The sequence below is a fragment of the Lycium barbarum genome, chromosome 5, assembly GCF_019175385.1.
Source record: "Lycium barbarum isolate Lr01 chromosome 5, ASM1917538v2, whole genome shotgun sequence".
NCBI lineage: Eukaryota > Viridiplantae > Streptophyta > Magnoliopsida > Solanales > Solanaceae > Lycium > Lycium barbarum.
Window position 1 is genome coordinate 100,130,617 of NC_083341.1, and position 19,719 is coordinate 100,150,335.

Here is a 19,719-nt window from a genome sequence, read left to right on the forward strand (position 1 = left end):
AATGACCATTTTGACCACCACACATATCACAAATACTCCACTCATTGGTTTGGGATTGCGCGCACAATCCGACCACGGTAGAATTCAAATAATTTTTCCATGAGTGTGGTCCTCTACAATAAGGACAAGGATCATCAAAGTATGAACAAGTACCATCTGACCAATTTCCATTATATGATGCCATTTACAAAACCTAAAACAATAAACAAAGTCAAAGAAAATAACTACACAAATATTCACAAGTTTGGGCCAAAGCAAGTAAGCTTAAATCCTAAACTAACTCAAATACGCCAAATTGTTCCCCTGCAACGGCGCCAAAATTGATAACGTCCAAATTCACTCCTCAAAGAGAAAGTGTACACGGTCGTCGCAATATAATTTACCCAACTATGAGTTGGGGGTCGAATCCACAGGGAACAATATAAAGGAGATTTAAACAAGTAAGGAATTGTCACCAACTAAGCTAAACCAAACACTTTTTCAATATTTAATTTTTGGTTTAACAACTAAATAAGATAAAATTAAATAGAATGCGGGTAAAAAGATCAATGGCTACAAGTATGGATACAAAGGAAATTACGCTCAAGTAACGATCCAATGTATTTCACAATTTTACAACTAAGAGTGAGTTTATGCTAATTAGATAATGATATCTAAAATCTCATCAAAAGTCTCTCGACCAAATCAATGAATTTCACTCTAAGCTTTCTCAAGCCTTAGAGTGTGATATTAAGCACAATCAATATAATCTCAAGTAACTTTCCTATCTCTAGCTCAAGTTATTAGATGGGTTTTAAAGCCCCAGATTCTTGTTAATTAATCTTTCCCAACCTCAATCTTCCCCTCTCGAGCTCAAATCGAAGTAAATGGGCGGTTCTTAGGGCTAGCTAATCCCTTAATAAACATTAAAGAACAAGATTAATTAAAACAACAAAGACCCACTTCAATAGAAATAAAAATCATTCAATACATAACCATAACAAGAGATTTCATCCAACTTTTCAAATGAATATTTTCATAAACAAGGTTAAAGTGATGGAATAAAATTCTACACACTTAGATATACAATACAAAGCAAGGAATTGAAGAAAGGGTGAAGAATTTTATCATTAAAGAGCTCCAATGGTGTGGTTGATGAACCCTACTCTCCAAGACTTGTATGAAATGGCCAAAGATGATAATAATGTCTTCAAGTATTGCTTTTATAGTACCCCCATTTTTCCAAGTCAAAATATGACAAAATAAACCCCAAAATTTCAGTTTTGCAAATCTGTAACCTTTTTGCCCTTCTAGCCATTTTTTTCCATTTCTTCAATTTGGCCTCTTTTTGACTTGTTTTCACTTGATTTCTTTTCCGATTACTTCTAAATCACATAAACCTGTAAAATAGGAGTAAACGATATTAAATGCACTATTTTCTCAATCAAACAAGTCAAAAGTATAATATTAAAGAAGAAATAAGTTGGAAAATACCAACTTATCACGCCTTTGCGGGAGTTTGTTCGCCTCTGCAGGTCTGCCCACATGGGACCTGGACCACAGACGCAAGGTATGATACGATTAATGAAACCCACCTCTGCGGACGTTCATCTGCCGAGGTGGGAGCGCAAAAGCGGAATCTTGGCGCGGAAGTGGGGATCACTGAAACAGATTCCCCTTTTATTTCCAATTCGAACCATTCTTCTGTCACAACCCAACCCCGTAGGTCGTGACTAGTGCCCGAGCTGGACACTCGTGTACACACCTGTTATCTATAATCTCCGCAACTAAACATAATATGGAACTTATAAAAATGAAACGTTGTCTCGAAACTGTCACAGATATATATCCAGGCCACCTGTCTCCTGAGGAGTCACAACCATCAAAAGATAACATAGTACACAAGCCGACAAGGCTGTCATAACGTGTGGGAACGTCCCAGCTATACATACGCAAGCCGACAAGGCTGCCACTACATACAACATCCCAAAATATGTATATACGCAAGCCGACAAGGCTGCCACTACGAATGGGAACGTCCCAATATATAAGTCATATAGACACAACTGAACAACATATATACACAACCCACACATATCTCTACAGACCTCTAAGAGTATCAACAGTAACATATGACGGGACAGGGCCCCGCCGTACCCCTGGATAACCATATATATACATCAAAAGGATATGTACCAAAAGTCTAGGCTCCGGGACAATGGAGCACTCCAAGACAGCTGAGTGGAAATCCTAAGCTGGAGGATCACCAAAGCGAGTATCTGTACCTGCGGGCATGAAACGCAGCCCCCCGAAGAAAAGGGGATCAGTACGAGATATGTACTGAGTATGTAAAGCATGAAATACAATAAGAAAGGTCATAACTGGAGTAGATATTCTAGGAGACAAGTATGATAATCAAGAAATCACTGTACCTGTGCCTTATGAAACAAATCATGCATATCATTATCATATACCGTACCCGGCCCATCATGGGACTCAGTGCCATAATCATATCATCATATCATCATATACATATACCGTACCCGGCCCTCTAGTAAGGGACTCGGTGAATAAAGTCGTGTACACGTATACCGTACCTGGCCCATCATGGGACTCGGTGCCATAATCATATCATCGTATCATCACATCATCATATCATCATATAACGTACCCCGCCCTCTAGTGAGGGACTCGGTGAATAATGTAGTGAAACTGTGCATGATAACATACCCAGCCCAAAGTGTCTCAACCTATATTAAGTCGTCAAGAACTATGGTTAAGCTACGGGAAGGTTCAAAACGTATTCCAACGTTAGTAGCACGTTTCTAGAAACTTAGACGACGTTTCCTTTATATTCAACCAACTGCACAATAACCAGGTCAACATCAATAACCACACGTTCAAGTACTATATTGAGACTAATCAAGACAAGATTCGAGAATACCCCCGAATAGCCCGTACGATATTCCAATCAACCCACATGTTACAACATTCGATAATAATCTACATACGACTACGACATATTCAAGTCATTCTTAACGATCCATAATCATAACATTTTCATCGAAATGACCTTATAACAGCCCAACCAATATAACAACATAATGTATAATCTTAGCTATAATTAATCTTTCAATTCAACAAGAATAACGACATGCCCAAAACAGCCCATAATTATAACATAAAAAGATGCCCGATAATCTTACGAACACCTACGAATACACCAAGAAACCCACATACGCTTCTTATACATTATTTCATACAAATAAAATTAGTGATAATTAGTCCTAATTCCCACTTAATAATCTAATCATGGTTAATTAATCCCTAGTCTCCATTAATAATTCTATACCAAATAAAATTTATAAGCAATTCGTGCATTAATTAAAATTGGGGATTAAAAGTCTCTAGTTCATATCCCAAAATAATTTTGTCCTTGACTTAACTCTATTAGCTTAAAAAAAAATATTTCAATGTGCAAAAATACGGGATATAACATCTTCATTCATTCACTATATTGAAACCATAAAAGATTTTAGAGGTAGTTTACAGAGCTTGGGGGTGATTTCTTCATTGGGTAAGTTCCCTTTTACTTCTTTGTGATTGTTTTATTTATTTAGAAAAGAATCCATGGTGGTTTAAAGGTGTTAATTGGGAAAGATGGGTTTACAAACTCTACTGTGAATTGTTGAGTCCTAATCTATGAAAATGGTTTTAATTGGTGTCTATTGCCTAATATATTCATGGAGCCTTGTGAATAACTAGACTCTAAGCTTGAATCTCTATATTGATTAAGAATTAGATTATGGAAAGTGTTACACCTCATAGCTTTGTACGTCGAGATTTGCTAGGAATTAGTTGTTCAATTGTGGGCACAGAAATTATTGTCAAGGATATATAAGATTATGTGTGGTTATGAGCGTTTAAGCTTATGCAATAGACCATGGAAGGATTGGAGAATAAGTGAATCAAAAAGATTAAGCTTCTTGAGCTTTGGAGAAAAGTTGGGCAAGGTTCGTATGATAATTCTGGTCCAACTTGGGGAAAGAATGTCTTTTAGTATATAAGGAGTTTTGGGGTAAAGTAAATGCCTAAAATGAATTTCATGAAGTCTATTTTCCAATGCAACAAACCGTGCGTCAATCCGACATCGGAATCAAAGGTTATGCGCATTTTAAGACAGGCTGCCAGAGCTGATATTAACTCTACGCGAACGCGCCTGGAGGTGGCGCGAACACGCAGAGGACCCAGGGGCTAACTCAGCGTGAACACGCCCCAGGGTGGCGCGAACGTGCCCCACCATGGCGCAAACGTGCTGAACAAATCCAAGGTTGGTGTAACCCAACTCTAGAACGTTATAAAAGGGAGATTACCCCCTCATTTTTCATTCAAACACCCCTTTAAACTCCCCCAAACTTTCTAGAATGTTCCTCAAACTTCCATTCATAAACTTTTAGCGCAAATTAAGTGGTATCTCCGTATTTAGGTTCGAACAGCGTGTAGTTACGATTATAATATCATATTGCGAGGGATTTTGGCTTGGATTCAAGACGGATATTAAAGATATTGCGTTTCAAGTGGGAGTAAGCTATGAATCTTCCCTTATTGACATGGATTTAGGTTTATTTACGAAGGTAGAGCTTTTAAATTGATCGTATAACAAATTTTTTGGTTGATAAATTGGATAAACATCGTGTGGGATGTTTTATGAAATATTTTGGTATTGATGATGATGTTATTAGCGTTGGTGTTGTTGTTGTTTTGTTGATTGTTGATATTATGATTTCAGGCTAGGGATATAAACAGGAGAGATGCTTCCCGAATTTCGACAGATTTTAAGGGGAATTTAATTTGAAGGCTTAGGATAAATATATGCCTATAGACCTAACCATAGTATGAATGATGTTGTATGTAGATTGCGAGACCAGAAGTAGGTGGGAAAGTCAAGAAGTGGACTTCCAGGTATGTTAAGGCTAGTCCCTTTCTTTCCAAAGGCATGATTCCTTTCTTATGAACCTATACATGCTTTCCATAATGTCCTTATTTCCACAAGCTAGAGATTCATGATTCTTAGAGTTTTTATGATGCTAAAGATGAGTATGTTTTATGATGACGATGATGATGATGATGATGATCCTATTTCTAGTGGTTTCAAAGTTTATAGTTTTAATGCTATTATGATATTGTTGAGTATATTTCACGATTTTCTTGACCTTATTCGTTGTTGTTGATCTCACCTTATGATAATTGTTCCTTCAAGGTGACATATAGCGATGATGATTGTTCCATAATATAAATCGGAGGTTACCGACCGTATGTCACTCCGATAGAGGGTAGCTTTGATTAGGCTCTCATGCATGCTTATGTTTATGTATGATTACACCGTGCCTATTTGGCCGGGCAGACACCACTTCAGTGGGCGACTTATGGATATGATAATAACATCGTGCCTATATGCCCGGGCAGTCACCACTAGTGGGCGGCGTGAGATGGTTACCCCGAATGCTGGAGGCCCGAACGCAGGCTAATGATTATGTTATATATATATGAAAACCATTTTCTTAAAAGAAAGCTAAGCATGCATAATATCTGCCTTAAGAGGCAATCAGATATACAAGTTATCTCTATCTCATGTTATGTTTCATAATTATTATTATGGTGTTATTCATGCCTTACATACTCAGTACATTATTCGTACTGACGTCCTTGTTTATGGACGATGCGTTCATGCCCGCAAGTTCAGGTAGTCAGCCAGAGGATCCGGCCCAGTAGGTTTTCCTCTCAGCTGCAGTTAGTGCGCTCCATTTGATCCGGAGCTGCGGACCTTTTGGGTATGCCATTTTGATATGTGCTTATACGGGTATGACGGGGCCTTGTACTGTCTGTTCTATAGTTTGTATTCCATAGAGATCTGTAGATAGTGGTAGGTAGTTGGGATGTTATGCAGCCTTGTCGGCTCTTATTTTTGTTGTATAGTATATGTAGTGGCCTAGTCGGCTTGCACTACTATTCTTAGCATTTATGTTTATATGTAAGCGTTGATTGTAAATTCTCGATGTAGAATTTATTGTGTAAATTTGCCCAGAATAGCATAGCTCAGTTGTAAGTTATTTATGGGCCACCAGGTTACTTAGTAAGATGCAAATATGAGGCTAAGGGGTGCTTGGTCAGTAGTGGTTGGGCACTCGTCACGGTTCATCAGTTTGCGTCGTGACAAGCACTCATCACGGTTCATCGGTTTGGATCATGACAGAAGTGGTATCAGAGCTGTTCTGTCCTAGGGTTGTCTACAGACCGTGTCCTGTAGAGTCTTTTTTATGGGTGTGAAGCACGCTACACTTATAAACAAGAGGCTGCGGGGTATTTATGAATTATTGACCTTTATTTCTATCTTAGACCGTGCGATGGAGCCCTAGTCTAGGAAAGATCAATTCTGACCTTCTTTTCCTATAGGTAAGCGCAGATTGATAAAGATGAAGAGGTCGGCTTCTGATAGTGGGGTGCAAGAATGGCCCCCAGGGTGGACTCCGGACCACAGGCACGGGACAGATTAGGAGGAGTCTTAGTTACTCCGTTAAGACAGATCTTTCTAGGGATATTGAGACGATTCCCCAGAGCCTGTGACTCCTGTAGAGGACGATCCATCAGAGGATAGTTATGAGACAGGCCCGTCTGAGGATTCGTATGAGACACCAGTGGAGCAGGAGACTCCTGAGGCAGCACCAGATTTGGCCTCTCCAGTTTCCCCTATGATTGAGCACTACGTCTGAGCAGCTACGAGTGTAAGTGTTACAGAGTATTCTTGCCCTCTATCTTGTCCTTCAGTTAATCAGGAGCTGCTAGAGTATTCATATTCTGTGGACTATGATGGGGAAGATGAGGATGGTCAGACCAGTAGATGGTGGGAGGATGATGAAAGAGATACTTCACTTTACAGTCCCCCAGACCAGGATCAGGATAGGCCGACTACAGGTATATGGGTCTTTTATCGAAATTCCTTATGTTATGTGCGTTTATTATAGGAAATCATTTAATAGTTGACGAATGGGGATTCTAAACGAACCAATAACTGAAGTATTTATTGGTAATGACGACTAAGACATTTTTGCTACCTTGAAGAACCTCAGAACTGAAAATGAAAAGCAATCGCGTGTGTTGACTTGTGGTTATGGAGAATTTTATAGGTATTAGCGGTTCCAAAGGTTATGATAGTATGTATCCAACTAGGAGAGTAAAGGACTTTTCTAACCATAAGGAAATCCATTACGGAGTTTTACTTGGGTCTTCAATTAGAACTTCAAATCTTTCTTTTTAAAGACATGTGACGAAAGATCATGCAGTAATGGAAAAAACGGGTGTGATCCTCATAAGAAGGTTTACCTTGATTTTTTAGACAGATGTGGTGAGGGTCACCTGATAACAGGAAAATAAAAGCTGTGTCATCTTAGGAATGGAAAGGAAAGAGGAATAGGCATTCACGTGGGGACCATTCATTAAGTCTATATTGCCAGAGGCTCATAATTAGGAGTTAGAAAATATGTTAAGAAGTCCTATAGGTTTAACATTTAGACGTAGGGAATATGAGAAACCAGAATAGCTGAGGGAAAGTAGGAGCATATGATCCTTACAATTGAAACTGTTAAACGGTCGTGAGATATGAGACGGGCTAGATAGGCAAGAAGAGAGGAGATGTATTAAAGCTATAGACTCAGGAAAACTTTAAATAGCATTGGGATATTTCATAAGCGAGGTATTAATAAGCGATGTTTACGATAACTTATATATGGCCACATTAAATAGTATGCGTGCCCGTATGATCGATTTTATGAGACGCTAAAGGTATTGATTGAGCGGGGTATTGAAGTTAAGGTGGCAAGTGCCATGGCGCCGATTAACATTGTTTTCTCCTAATGATAAAGTTGGGTAATCATGACCCAATAATATCAGGTAAAAGAAGGAAGTGTGTATACAAGAGTAAGAAGAGTATGCAGTCATGAAAACAAGAGACGTGTAAGTGAGGGAAGTATGTTGCTAGTAAGGGTCAAGTAGGGTTTCAAGGAAAGGGTTAAGATGATGGTAGAGGAGAAGAATCACTCGGATGGACCTCTAAAGTAAGTATGAGAAATGGATAAGGTATGGTAATGTGAAATAAAAGATGAATGCGAAGGTTCTGGAAACAGATCTTGACAAACAAAGTTGCAGTATAATAACGATGGGTATGGATATAACTTGAGAGGGAATAATTAGACTTTACAAAAGGTGCTAAAGGATTTCTGACTCTTAAGGTATATTTGAGGGGTATGTATAAATAGAAACCAGTTATGGCATCAAAAGGATAGACAAGAAAGGGATGAAAGGAGGAAGAAAAAGAGATATTTTATGAGTAATTATGATAGGAGAAGAATTGACAAGATATTGGAAGAATTATGACGCCTGACTATGATACGACTACCTAGTAAAAGGAGACAACAAAATAGTGGGAGCTGGATAAATGAAAGAGCAGGTCGTGGAAAGTAGATGCAATAGTACATTGACTACGATAGTATTAAAAGAAGAAATTAGATTTGATAGGTTAAGAGATAAGGTCCGTATGGGAAAGGGAACAGACCTTCAATCGCAAAAAGGGTGAATAGAGGAAATGAGCACTTAAGGACTCTAATTATGGTGCGACTGATAAAATCAAAGAATAAGCAAGGTATGCCAGATTATAGGAAATACTTATCAAGTGAAAATCAAGTGAAGACCAAAGGTCCAAGCAGAATTTTAAAGGATATAATAAGAGGATGATGTATTTAATTGGAACGAAGCTGGCGGCAATGAAACCTTATGGAACAAGCAAAAAAAATGGTTCTGTTAGATATTTGTGATTGAAAACTACAGACAAAGGAAGGAGTAAAATGATTGGAAATCACGGCATGATAAAGAGCCTGATCTACATTTCGGCAAATTTCCAAATTTATTCCTAGTTCATCAGTCAGACTGAGGATTAACAAGTTTGAGAGAAGAAGATCATTAAAGAATAGATTCAGGATATTATTGGAATAAATATAAGGATTACCAATAGCCAGACCGAGCATAAGAAACCTTGAAGAGGAAAATCGAGTAAAGTGTACGGGTAAAAGGAAATGTCGAAGTTATACTGGTTGGAAAATAAAATACCGCAAGGATCGATCCAGTTGCTACGGGAAAACAAGGGATACTATATTACCGGTTTTTTGGGTTATCCTTAAAGGGAAAAAAATCAGTTAAACTCCAAGAAAATAAAGGTATGGAAGTTCGACTGCGCGTAAATGATACATAAAAGCCAAAGGAGTAAGAACATCAGACATACAAAGTGGATAAAGGTATGTGGTAGGTACTGGGTAAATGAGTGTATAAGGGTGTAAACGACACAGGTCAAAGAGATAATGAGAATAATAAAGTATGAAGAACTAGTAGACAGACAGGTGATAAGAAAAGGGGATAGCTGTGAGTACGAGCATAAATCTAAGTCACAAGAGAAGGAGAACAATATTCAAGAATTAATTGGGCAGGAAATGCAGTGGACTCGATAATACACCCATTGGTGGTAAAACAACAGTAATCAAGAGATGCCAAAGGAGTTGTCAAACTATGAATATAGAGCCTACATGTGCGTAGCACGAGAAAGGACTGTAGGCGCTAAAAAGAAACCATGTTATTGCTTATATAAGAAACTAAGGAATCCAATGAAAGATTAATCGTCGGGGATTAAGGCGCGCTCTAATGTAAAGGACCATCAAATGCAATTGTAACAGGACTGGGAATGCCAGAGATTCAGTATAAGAAAAATCCAAAAGGTGTTAAGGAAAATATTAACTAGTTAAGCAGAATCAATCAGTACCGGCATGACTGAATAGTACGCAGACAAGAGATGGAGTAGCATTTCAGCAGAAGAGCTCCAGATAAAACTGTTAACCGACTGAGATATAGAAGGTGAAGTTCATAGGGGTAAGGAAGGAAGAACTAAACATCAAATCTTGGCAAGATGAAAGAATCTATTGTAGATAAATAAGGTTTCCGGCTCTTCCAATCTTGATTAAGGCAAGAATACCCTTTACTATTGATATTATGAATCATATGGCAGAAATTTAGTTGATAAAGCTTCGTAAAGCCGATTGATTAGGTTGTTGTGACAGGATGGTAGCTGTACAATTACAAGGAAAATTCTGGCAAACTTTTCATACAATTCTTAAGAGCTTAACATTCGAGGACGAATGTTTCTAAGGGGGGAGGAATGTTACACCTCGTAGCTTGGTACGTCGAGATTTGCTAGGCGTTAGTTGTTCAATTGTGGACACAGAAATTATTGTCAAGGATATATGAGATTATGTGTGGTTATGAGCATTTAAGCTTATGCAATAGACCATGGAAGGATTGGAGAACAAGTGAATCAAGGCGATTAAGCTTCTTGAGCTTTGGAGAAAAGTTGGGCAAGGTTCGTATGATAATTCTGGTCCAAATTGGGGAACGAATATCTTTTAGTATATAAAGAGTTTTGGGGTAAAGTAAATGCCTTAAATAAAGTTCATGAAATCTAGTTTCCAATGCAACATACCGTGCGTCGATCCGACATCGGAATCAAATGTTATGCATATTTTAAGACAGGCTGCCAGAGTAGAGATTAACTCTGTGTGAACGCGCCTGGAGGTGGCGCGAACACGCAGAGGAACCAGGGGCTAACTCAAAGTGAACGCGCCCTAAGGTGGCGCGAACGCGCTAAGCAAATCTAAGGTCGGTGTAACCTGACTCTAGAACGTTATAAAAGGGGGCTTACCCCCTCATTTTTCATTCAAACACCCCTTTAAACTCCCCCAAACTTTCTAGAATATTCCTCAAACTTCCATTCATAAATTTTAGCGCAAATTAAGTGGTATCTCTGTATTTGGGTTCGAACAGCGTGTAGTTACGATTATAATATCATATTGTGAGGGATTTTGGCTTGGATTCAAGGCGGATATAAAAGATATTGCGGTTTTAGCGGGAGTAAGGTATGAATTTTATCTTATTGATAATGATTTAGGTTTATTTACGAAGGTAGAGCTCTTAAATTGATCGTATAACAAATTTGTTGGTTGAGACATTGGATAAACATCGTGTGGGATGTTTTATGGAATATTTTGGTATTGATGAAATTTTATTAGCATTGGTGTTGTTGTTGTTGTGTTGATTATTAATATTGTGATTTCGGGCTAGGGATATAAACAGAGGAGATGTTGCCCGAAATTCGGCAGATTTTAAGGGGAGTTTAATTTGAAGGCTTAGGATAAGTATATGCCTATAGACCTAACCATAGTATGAATGATGTTGTATGTAGATTGTGAGACCGGAAGTAGGTGGGAAAGTCAAGAAGTGGACTTCCAGGTATGTTACGGCTAGTCCTTTTCTTTCCAAAGGCATGATTCCTTTCTTATGAACCTATACATGCTTACATGTCCTTATTTCCACAAGCTAGAGATTCATGATTCTTAGAGTTTTATGATGCTAAAGATGAGTATGTTTTATGATGACGATGATGATGATGATGATCCTATTTCTAGAGGTTTCAAAGTTTATGGTTTTAATGCTATTATGATATTGTTGAGTATATTTCATGATTTTCTTGACCTTATTCGTTGTTGTTGATCTCACCTTATGATAATTGTTCCTTCAAGGTAAGATATGGCGATGATGATTGTTCTATAATATAAATCGGAGGTTACCGACCTTACGTCAGTCCGATAGAGGGTAGCTTTGATTGGGCTTCCATGCATGTTTATGTATGATTACACCGTGCCTATTTGGCCGGGCAGACACCGCTTCAGTGGGTGGCTTACGGATATGATAATAACACCGTGCCTATATGACCGGGTAGTCACCACTAATGGGCGGCGTGAGATGGTTACCCCGGACACGGGAGGCCCAGACGCGGGCTAATGATTATGTTATATATGTATGAAAACCACTTTTTTTAAAAGAAAGCTAAGCATGCATGATATCTTCCTTAAAAAGCAATCAGATATACAGGTTATCTCTATCTCATGTTATGTTTCATATTTCTTATTATGTTGTTATTCATGCCTTACATACTTACTACATTATTCGTACTGATGTCCTTTCTTGTGGACGCTGCTTTCATACCCGCAGGTTCAGGTAGTCCACAAGAGGATCCGGCCCAGTAGGTTTTCCCCTCAGCCGCAGTCAGTGCGCTCCATTTGATCCGGAGCTGCGGACCTTCTGGGTATGCCATTTTGATATGTGCTTATACGGGTATGATGGGGCCTTGTCATGTCTGTTCTATAGTTTGTATTCCATAGAGGTTTGTAGACAGTGGTAGGTAGTTGGGATGTCATGCAGCCTTGTCGGCTCTTATTTTTATTGTATTGTATATGTAGCGGCCTAGTCGGCTTGCACTACTATTCTAAGCACTTATTTTTATATGTATGCGTTGGCTGTAAATTCTCGATGTAGAATTTATTGTGTAAATTTGCCCAGAAAACAGCATAGCTCAGTTGTAAGTTATTTATGGGCCACCAGGTTACTCAGCAAGATGCAAATATGAGGCTAAGGGGTGCTTGGTCAGTAGTGGTCGAGCACTCATCATGGTTCATCGGTTTGGGTCGTGATAGAAAGTTAGGGTTTCACACCAAATTGGGGATTTTTAATCTAATGGGGAAATTGATGAATTCTTGAGTCTATTTAGCAATTGGGGAATAGTATTGAACTTCTAAAATATTGGGTTACCGATTTTAATCTCAAAATTCCTATTTTGCCCCTATGGGCCCGATTTCCCTCTTTAAAAGGGTTATTTTCGATTTGATTGTACTATAGCTTATCGGATATCGTTAGTCTCTATTTCTTACATAGAATGCATTGTTGATAGACATCGATCTTTCGGAAGGGAAAGTCTCAAGTTGGATAGGTCGTGGATGTTGACACCCAATTTTTGCCCTCCAAATATTCAAATTAACTAATCGAGCTTCTTGGATCCCAAACAGAATAATTTAATTATTCAGAAGATCAAAAAAAAAACTTTTAAAACTGTTTTAGGTAATATTTTTGCCATTTCATTGGCCAAATACCATAATGTGTATTATATATATTTTACATATAACTTTAAGTATAAGTTATGTCGGTTTTATCAATTCAAAAATCACTTTGCACAAGAACAAGTGTTTTAATTAAGTACGTATTTTAATTGTCGATTTAGAGGCATATTTTACTTTGTTGAAGTCAGGAAGCTCAGCTAATTAATTGGATAATTATTTCATCTCAACTTTATTGAAAAGGCATGGGTTTAATTTGGCTATCTCTCAAACGTTTTGGCTACAATTGAAACAAAATCGGCTATGTTTTTAATACAATCATAGCCACTCTTTCCCCCAAAAGAAAATCAGTCCTCTTTCTTATTATGCAGCCCAAAGAACGCTGAGCCCAATTTAATTCCCACATGACCCTGCCGAATTGTCCCTTTTATTCCAACAAAAAACAAATCCCAAACCCCTCTAATTCCTTAAAACGGGCAGAACCCTACAACTCTCTGTAAAAACGTACACCTCCAACTCATTTTTCAACGGTAACATGTACTTTGTCTCTTCAATTGGCAACGGATTTTGCTTATCTTCTCTGGTAAGTTTGGGATTTGAATGTTCAATTGGTGAACGGTCATAATTTATTTGGGTTCTATAAATAGAAACCCTTCTCTTCATTTTTAAAGAAGATTTTCAGGGGGAAGAACATAGCCACAATGGGTTTGTACACCCACAATGGGGTTTTTGACAACCCTCAAGAGTTTGAACACTTAGAAGCTCAGCAAAATCCTTGAGTTTTGAGGAAGTTCGAGCTCGTACTTTAATTTTTGCAAAGTCGTTTCCGTTCGTCGAAAATTGATTAGTGTGAAAGGTAGTTTGTCGTCTCTCGTCGCCCCCGTCGCTGCTCGGCAAAAAGGTAATTCTTAAAGTCCCTTCTTTATGTAATGTTAATTACAAGGTTTGAGATAGGTGTTTTGGGGTGTATACTGGTGTAATATAAGCTGCTAACAAGACTTGATCCTAATTCTGATGAGTTCTTTCAGTGTTGATATAAGAATTTAGTTATAAATTAAGTGTTTTGAACTCAAAGTATTCACTGTTTAAGCATAGCTAGGTAAATAATCACTCCAGGCTTTACTTTTGGTTCAATATGCAGATTAAGGATGTCCTGGTCTAAGTCACACTATTGGTTGAGCTCAAGTTAAAGATTATGTAAAGCTTATGTATTGGTCTAGCATACATTGTGAATCTTTGCTTGTTAACATTTAGTCTCCATTTCTTCACTGATTTGAAATGCAAGATGGAACTGTTTTGAGTTAAATTCTATTTTGAAAACTTTTTTTTATGGCATTCTTTCGTGTAGTTTCTGGTTTGGTAAACTTGAGAGTTAGGTTGAGTCTGGATGAGTAGATGCTACATTAGGCTTCAACATTGTTAAAATAACTCTTTAAGGTATCTGTATGCCTTGAAAATCTTGATATACATATGTATGGTTTTAAACTTGATTAGTAATGTCTTGTATTTGGCTCTGCATCACTGTTTGGGGAGGCTTTTGTCCTGGAGAAGGACTCTTCTGAGCATTTAAATGAAAGAGTATTATGCCTCTGTGTGTTTGAAACCTGGTTGCTAAAGTACCTATTATTCTCAGTCCTAGTTTTTTTTCAGAAGAGGGGTGTTGTTTTATTTTATTATTTTTGGGGATCATTCCAAAATTTGATGCTTTCTGCTAAAAATAGCCCTGTTTTGGTTGAGTGTCCTCTCTTTGAATTGATATTTGGTTTGAAAGAAGCAATTCTTCTTGTTTGTCTTGATTTTTGATACTGTTAATAGATAGTAACTAAGGGAAAGGAGATAGTTCATCACTATGTAAAGATAAGATAAAAATCCAAGTTCATATGTGTAATTGAGGTCTGCCAAGAACCACTTAGAAGGTTAAATGCTCTTAGACATCCCTGTAAGTGTAAACAAATTCAAAAGGATCCATAAAAAGAGTTAGGATCCTGGAAGTATAACATATGTGCCCTTAAGTTGTTTTAAAAAATGACTAAGGGGTCACTAGTCAACTGATGAATCACTTTGATTGAGGATAGTGGTCTTAATAGGATAAAAAGATATTTTCATAAAGGATAGGGTGATGCTGTGGAAGGTTCAAGGCTAGACTACTTAAAATATGTATATAGCTTGAGTCTGAGTTCACACCTGGATTCATATAGATAATTGTTCTTCTTCATCATTTGCACATGGTCAATGACTTCATGAATTTGCCCTATTGGTTGAAATATAGGAGTACTCAATATATACCCTGTACCTGTGTGTTATTTTATGACCAAATTGTTGTTCTTTGTCCAGCAAGTGTTGGGGAGTCATCTCTGTCTTGGTTACCTGATATGACGATACACTAGAAATTGATAAATGGTTTAAACAAGACTGTTTGGCTGCTAAATGGGATTCAGTAATAATAAGTTTAAGGCCACACTAAACATCTAATCTAATGCCAGAGACTCCAAGAGGCTGTCACTTAGCTTTAGAGTGATTTAAAGGGAAATCTTAAGTCTGTTAATAGTTTCCGGGATATAGCCTAAGTAGAATTCACAATTGGCTAAAAGTTGGTTTTAATGATGATCACTCTTCTCTTAAATATGAGATTGTTTCCCAGTTTGAATTGTATCAAAGAAATATGACCTTTGAGTACTTAAATAGGCTTTAAATATGCAAGAATATGCTTTCTTAACTATTGTTATGAGTTATTAAATTGATTAGCTCTGTGTCAAGGTAACTATGTGCTGTTTTAAGCTTCAGTAGTTCCCAAACATCCTGTATGATGCACATGGATATTATGCAGTTACAACTATGCACATTTATGATGCAAATTGATAAAGTAGAACTCTTTTGTTTAGTTTTGGTGCACTATATAGGGAAGACTGTTTTTCTGAATCAAGACCTTGTTGTGCATAGGTATTAGACTCAACTACATTGTCTTTAAAAGAGAGAACTTGTATAAGAATAAAAAGGATAAGTATGAAAAATAGACTCAACTATTTTTAGTCATTGTCTTTAACTATGAGTTTTGTATGATCACATCAAGTCCCCAAACTGTGTATAAGCTAGGTTTGTTGGACATTCATTGTTTCCTCTTTCCCTGATCTGTCTCTACGGAATTGAACATTCTCCATGATAATTGAGGTTTAAAGTCAATTACCATTTTATAAGTTGAATGACATGTATGTGCCTCTAAGGCCCTCTATCTTTTTTTTTTTTCTCCTTCTTTTTCCTATTTGGATTCTCAGAGTACACATGAGGTCTCACAATTTGCCTGATGTTGTTTGTAGTATTTTCTGTTAGAGTTTTCTAAGATTGTTGAAGTCCAGAATTCTTGTACAAGTGTGAAATCTATTTTCAACAATTAGCAATGGTTCACCAGATGTATAAAACTGTTAGACTGGGAGTGAGATTATATACTCCATCTTTTAACTAATGTTGAGACTTGGCTTATTCAGGAATGGAAATGAAACTGCCCTTTAACTACATGTTGTAAATTGTTGGATTGCAAAAATCCTATAATTGAGTCTTCTCTACTTCTATTTAGTGTTATCTTGTTTAAGTTGGTTTGAGTTGAGGGAGCTGAGTGTCAACTAGACAAGCATCCTTGGTTTGCTGAGCATTAAATTTTCCCAAAATCTTAACCAAATTCTAGGACTCTATTTCATTAAGTTTTTGTCTTGATGTCTATATAATCTGTCCATTCCCAGTTTGGACTTTGTTTGAAGTTTGTCATTTTCTATGATTGAAGTCCATGTCATCATGTGTGAAAGTTCCTGTCCAGTGTCTTCATTTGGCATTCACTTAGAAATATTTGCTAAGTTTAGAATATTTTAGCATCCCTAAAGCTACCTCTTTGAGTGATTTCCTTACTTGAACCTTCACTTCCTTTGTAGCCAAGGCAAACAGAGGGATTGGTTTAGGGCTCCAATAGCAGGCCATGCCGAGGTTCTAGAAACCTTTGGATTGTTGCAGCATTGGAATAGGATAGTGGTAACCACCTTTGCTGTCTTGTCTTTTGAAGTTTGATTGGCTAGTCTGATGATTCATGATCAGTCTTTAAGTTCACTCCTTCTTAAAAAAACACTAAGTTGTTTGATGTATGCTTCCTGATAATTATTTCTAGTGATTGGCTACTTAGTATAGTCCTTGAGTTGCTACTTGACAAAGAATGGATTGTTGCTGGTTTTTTAGGACATCTCTGGTTGCCTTGTGAGTAAAGCTCCTAGCTCTGCTGCTTGTTGCTGGTTTTTTAGACAGATACTACACGTGGCTAAGAATGGTTGTTGAAGGTATGTTGAGCTGAATTTGGTCAGATGCCCTTATGGGATTACTGTTACATTGTTGTTGCTATCAGCCACATTCAAAGAAACAGTTTCCTGCACATCTTGAGCAAATCTGTTGTTATGCTTGAGACTTAGTTGCTCCCATATTTGGTAGAAGTGACTATAGCTTGAAAGGATTATTTCCTACATTTTAAGGGCTGAAAAATGCCATCTCTTTTAGTAAATTTGTTGTTGCTAGTTGGCCTGAAAGATGCTGCTGCAGGTTTGAGAAACAAATTGCTACATTTAACCAAAGATGGGTTATTGTTTGTGTTACTGAGTTATTTGTGCAACCAAAGATGGGTTTGTTTGGATATTTTGAAGCTTGAAATATGGCCAAGCTGCTACTAATAGTTGTTATTGTTACTCTTGAACAGATTTGCTGCACTATTGAGCTAAATTTTGGCTTCATTTTAAGGTTATCTTGTTGTCATCTTTGAGAGCAACTGCTGCTAGCTACTATAGCTGCTATGTTGCACTTGAGACTATCATACTTCAGCTTCTACATATTCTGATCATGTCATACTCAAATGAGAAATATTTTTCTTAGTATTTACACTGGTACTGCATTTGAGAGAGTTACTGCCTGCATTTGGGATAACAACTGGCTGAAGCATTTGTGCCAATTGCTGCACTTAGTTTCTATATTTTAACTATGCACTTTAGGATGTTGTAACCAGCTTGTTGTTGGAACATTTTTGAAGCAGAACTTACTGCCCTCACGAAAAGAAACAGTTTGCTGTACTCTGAGCAGATTTGGTGCTCACTACTGCTGTATTCTTAGCATAATTGCTACTGTTTTTTTTAAAAAGAAATTTGTTGCTTCAAAGTTGTTTGAGACAGTGGCATCATGTTGATATTTTCAGATGCTACACTTCTGATGATATTACATTGATTTGAATATGATACTATATTGAGGCCACGCCTTGTCCGGAAACGTTATCCCTCGGTTTTAGGCAAGGATGATATCACGAGGTAGGAACCAACATGCGCTTGGCAAGGCAACTAGTATATATAGACCCTTAGTTTGCAGCCACGACGTGATTCAAGTTCCTTTGCCATTCAGAACTGTGAGCCTGAGCCTCCGTAATCAAAGCTCTCAAAGTTTGATGCGAGTCCGAGGGATATTATTGTTTATGTTCCTAAACGTCACCTTATGGGGTGTGGCTATCAAAGCACAGAAAGCAAAAGCTCGAGCACAAAGTAAAAGGACCGGATGCTTGGAGCTTCGGATGAAAGATTAGAAGAATATAGAAGAAAGAGAACAAGGCTGCTGAATGATTTAGCCTAAGACCGTAAAAGCTAAATTTCTTTCCCTTCCTATATAAGTTTTACATTATTTTCTGTATGATATGCAAACATTTGTATAGATATTGAAACCCCTACAGGTAACCTAGGATTTGGGATGTTTCACTTTTTCTTGCAAAAAAGTTGATTATTTCTGAAAAGAAATAAATAAAGTGTATTTCAATTTGAGAAATCTGAGAAAAGAAAGTAAAAGAAAAATTTGGGTTAGACCCGGCTTGATGAATAAATAAGTGAAATTTCCTTCAAAGCCGGAGTTTGAGAAAATAGTTCTGAGGAAATTATCACGGATGTTTTTAATCCGAACTTAAACTACCCTTATTTAAAGGGAAATCATTAATTCTTTTAAAGCCAAAATGATATGCCATGACAGTATTCTTACACAGGAAACTAAACATTATAAGTAGTTCTTAGTAGCTTTTTCGAGCGCTAATCCCGCCTGCGAAATGCAAACCATTACAGTGGCACCCCCTTGGTATCGAGGTAGGTAACCTTTTCGGCTAGACTGGGATGAAGTTGGGATGGAATTCTATTTAGGTTGGTTATCGTTGATTGTGGGCTTGTCGCCTTGTTGTATGAGTTGGGCTTGTCGCCCTTTATTGTGACTCATGTATGCATATAGTCTCTCTTGCTTATGTCACTTATCATCGAACGGGAAAAGAATGATGTGTGCTTATGATAAGACACGAATGAGACTCTATTTCTATTTGTTGTTCATTATGATATCTTGCATTGCATACACTCTCATTTCATATGATGCATTGATATAAACTGTGACTTGTTACTGATGATGATAAGTGAGACAAAGGAGTTCATCCAAGGTCTTTGCCGAATTGTATATGAAAGAGATGAGAATCCGTGATCCGAGATTGTTACCGGAGCGGAATGTGATTTACTCGCTGCCCGAGGTTTCTGGCCGGGATGAGGACTCGAGTACATGGACTTCGAGGGTCCCCCCCATGGATGACTATTGAGACATCGAGATTCTGTCCATAGCTGCGTGTGTACAGGTTTAAGGTTTGGTCAGTGCATTGCATTGCAAT

At 37.6% G+C, this 19,719-nt stretch overlaps 1 long non-coding RNA gene across 1 annotated transcript; it reads left to right on the forward strand.

Moving 5' to 3' along the window:
- The first annotated feature begins 13,495 nt into the window (after positions 1-13,495).
- On the forward strand, positions 13,496-17,607 carry LOC132642578 (uncharacterized). The gene is made up of 3 exons (XR_009583249.1): positions 13,496-13,605; positions 13,694-13,923; positions 17,241-17,607. It is a non-coding gene; the product is annotated as an uncharacterized LOC132642578 (long non-coding RNA).
- The last annotated feature ends 2,112 nt before the right edge of the window (positions 17,608-19,719 follow it).